The sequence below is a fragment of the Urocitellus parryii genome, chromosome 11 (genome assembly GCF_045843805.1).
Source record: "Urocitellus parryii isolate mUroPar1 chromosome 11, mUroPar1.hap1, whole genome shotgun sequence".
Taxonomy (NCBI): Eukaryota; Metazoa; Chordata; class Mammalia; order Rodentia; family Sciuridae; genus Urocitellus; species Urocitellus parryii.
This window is the reverse complement of record NC_135541.1, coordinates 28347071-28351399: the sequence shown is the minus strand read 5'-3', so window position 1 is coordinate 28351399 and position 4329 is coordinate 28347071.

Here is a 4329-nt window from a genome sequence, read left to right as displayed (position 1 = left end):
TCAAAGAAAGAAAAAACATTATATAACAGGGGAAATGTTAGTGCACAAATTGCATGCCATGAGGGCCTTTAAACACTGCAGGCAGAAGGAAGGGGGACATGACAACATCCCCAACAGCCAAAGCAAAAGGGAGAAAACGAACAGTTCCCAGGCCCAGTGCCCACAATGCATTCATTCTTTCATTCATTCAAATATTCAGGACATATGTTTGGGGCATCTACTGAATGCAAGATGCTACATTATGACTTTGAGATATAGCAGCCAACAAAAAAAAACATGGTATCTACCCCATGGACCCCCTGCTATCAGTCTAGGAAAGGACAGAAACCAAAGACCAAATTATTTAACTGGAAACTGATAAAATTTTTAAAAAAATAAATAAAAGAAAAGAAGAGAATGTTATGGAAGTTTGTACTGGGAACCAGACCAAGACCTTCTGGGAACGGGTGCTGGAGAGGGAGGTTTCCCTGAAGAAGCTGACATCTGGACTGACAGCTGAAGGATAAGTGAAGGTCAAATCAGATAAGAATGGAATGGGCACTCCAGGAAGACAGAAGGCCACGTGCAGAAACTTGAGGCAAGAGGAAACCTGGTGCTTCGGAGGAACTCAGAAGACCAAAACATCAAGGCAAATACATAGTGAGTAGAGAGACCTTGCTTTGCGGGTCTTAACAAAGGGGATGCTGTACGATATTGAAGTTTGCATCTTCTATTACACTTATTGAATAAGTAAATGTGAATCTTATATGGCTGTTTCTTATAACATGAGCCAATCTAAAATTATACCATAAGGCCAATGTACAGTTTAATCATACAATTATAAGGGGTCCCAGCATGAGGTATGGCCCAGATAACCCGGAATTTACAAGGATCAGATTCAAAAGCCTGCTTCACTACAAAGCAGTGCCAGCTGCATGCACAGAGGACCAGTGTCTACAGCCACATCCCACAACAGCATTACCCTTCAGATCTTGTTTTGTATGTCTCTCGATGCACTTGGCAATCCAACACAATAGCTATTGTGACTGTGAATAACATGTGCTCCCATTGCTAGACTATGTGCTCCATCCAAGTGGACACTGCTTTATTCACTGCTGTGTTACCAGCGTAACACCTGACACTCAGTAACTATTGCTGAATCACAGCACCTAGAGAAATAAAAGGACCACAAATCCTTCAGGCAATCCTTCATAAATGTTTTGTTTTGTTTCTCTCACAACTCAGTTCATAAGAACTGAGTGCTGGCAGTGATCTGGAAGATGTGGTTTCTGATAGGGATTCCAGAGGCAGATATTCTGTACTGCCAGTAAAGGGCAGATCCATGCTCTGAAATCTACCTAGAAAAAGGCAGGGTTACCATCATTTTATTAAAAATGTAGATGCACAATTAGAACCTCTAGCCGAATAGAGAGGTGACCATCCTATTTCACAAAAGCAATGTCTACGTCATAAATTCTCCTTTATCAACATTTCTCACATCTTGCCTCTAAATGAGAAGTCTGCCCCTCCATTTTGAAGAGTTTTATTGAAGTATAATTTACACACCTTATAATTCAGTCATTTTAAGTATACAACTCACTGATTTTTTAGATAGTTTATACTTGCATCACCTCAAGAAGACCCTCATACCCATTTACAGGTGTTCCTGGCTCCCACTTCCAGTCCTAGGTTACCACTAAGGTACTTCTGGTCTCTACTGATTTGCTTTTTTGCACATCTGCCTATCTTCTTTTGCTGACTTGTTCTGAAAGCCCCTAGCCACACCCCTCCTCCAACTTAGCCTACGTCCATCCATCCTTTATTCTGATTTTTCCCAAAAGTATGCAGGACTGTGTAATCACTCTTATTAAAACCCTCCATGGGGTCTGGAGAAGTAGCTCAGTAGCAGAGTATTTGCTTGGCATGCACAAGGTCCTAGGTTCAGTCCACAAAACCACACACATAAAAAACCACAACAGCAAAAACTGAAGCAATCTCCCATGACTTGCCTTAGCCTTCAAGATAAAGTTCAAGTTCTGTCATTCAGGTTTTTTACCTTTTGCCTCATTTGCACCTCTAATGCCTCAAGTTCCAGATATGCCAAACCACTTTCATTTCCCTACCCAGCTTCGTGCCTTCAGACAGTGATATGCTGCTCTGTCTGTTCACATAAAAACCCTCCCACTTTTCCTTTAAGACTCAACTCAACCCTCTTCTCGACACCTCCTCTGATCAACACTCTCTTCTTTAAGTCAACACTGTACTTCTACTGTGGTGACTGATTATCATATCGCACTATAACCTATTAAGGTTGGGATATGCAGTGTCCCCAAAAGTTCTTGTATTGATGCGGGAATAAATCAGAGGTGCAATGACTGGACTGTGAGGGCTGTAACCTAATTAGTCCATCCCAGTTTGAATGGACTGAGTGGTAACTGTAGGCAGGTGGGGCGTGACTAGAAGAGATGGGTCACGTGGGTTGTGCCCAAGAAGGGTTCATCTTCCATAATGCCCCTTTCTCCTTCTCTCTCCGCTTCCTGGCAGCCATCAATGAGGCAGTGCTCCTCTGCCACACCCATGTGCCACAAGGTCCTGCCTCACCTGGGGCCCAGAGCAATCGTCAACCATGGACTAAACCTCTGGAACCCTGAGCCAAAATAAACTTCTCCTCTCCTACACTCTTCTTGTTGAGTACTGTGGTTACAGTGATCCAAAACTGACTAACACGTGACCCTTGTTGGCTTCTCTCTTCTCTTGCGAAGCTGCAAGTTCCCTGGGAACAAGGACTGTCTCTTCACTTGGCAGCTGTGATGCCTAGTGCAGTGACTGGCATGTAGAAAGTGGTCAATATGTTTATTAACTGAGGGATACATTAGTAACTGTCCTTGCTTTCTTTCAAGGGTGATGTTATCGAGTGACATTTCACAAGCTTGGGGAAGAACCTGATTCTGGGCACTGACTCTCATTCAGTTCATGTCAATCCTGAACAATCCTTGGATGATGACACTGCAGGGGTTCCAGTCTGGCCACATCCTGGGAAGGGAAAAGTGCTCACAGAGAGGCAGCAGTGGGGGTGAGGAAAGCACCCAACAGCTCTCATGCACCTGCAGCAGAACAGGCATCAATAACTGAGGATTTGATTGCCCAGATGAGCAAAATATTTTAAAAAGAATCTCATATTTTTATTGCAGTTGATGAGTACTTTTCCAATTGTAATCTGCCTTCTTTGTACTCACAAGTAGTCCTGATTTAATCTTTTTTTAAAATAATACCATTGTATTTCTTTTTAGTTGTAGATGGACACAATATCTTTTATTTTTATGTGGAGCTGACAATCAAACCCAGTGCCTTGCATGTGTGAGATAAGCACTCTACCGTTGAGCTATAGACCCTGCCCCAACTATTTTATTTTTCATACCTTTATTTTATTATTTTTAAGTGATGTTGAAGATCGAACCCAGTGGCTCATACTTGCTAGGCAAGCGCTCTGCCACTGAGCCACAACTGCAGCCCCAATTTAATCTTTAAAAAAACTCTTTAACTCTAGATGCAAAGAAAAAGGGCTAGAAGTTAATTTAAAGTTTAAAACTTCCCTAACACTAAAAAAGGCTAAATGTTAACAGTGGTTGTCCCTGAGTGCTTGAATTATATATAAGTGATATTTATTCTCTGAATGTCTACAATAATCATATATTATTTATATCCAAGGGGAAAATATGTTGAAAAAGAACTTTCTAATCCAGCTGTAGGACTTGAACCTCTAACTCACTGGTACCAATGCCAAAGGATGGAAGGGTCTTGCTCTCCATTACTCACTGTACAGGCTGAAAGGCTGCTCAGCTTTTCTCTTTAGTTACTAAGGTGATCTGTACTAATCCCTCAACAGACTGGGCCTTTTTTTTTTCCCCAGTACTAGGGATTGAACCTGGGGACACTTTGCCATTGAGCTACATCCCCAGCCCTTTTGATCAAGTTGCCAGGACTGGCCTCAAACTTGCGAATCTCCAGCTTCAGTCTCCAAAGTCAATGAGATTATAGGTGTGCACCACCATGTCCAGCATGGCTGGGCTTTCTCCCCTCTTCTGTTCTTCCTTCCTTCCCACAAATATTATTAAGAGCCTATTATGTGCTAAGCCCTGGGCCAGATACTAGAGACATAGAGCCCAGCCAAAGACAGTCTTTGGCAGGCGCCTGTAGTCCCAGCTATTCAGGAAGCTGAGGTAGGAAGACTGGTAGAGCCCAAGGGTTTGAGACCAGACTGGGCAACCCAGAGAGAACCCATCTCAAAAAGAGAATGATGGTGTGAGAAAGAAAGGTTGTATCTTTGCTTTCCAGTCAAGAGAGACAAGT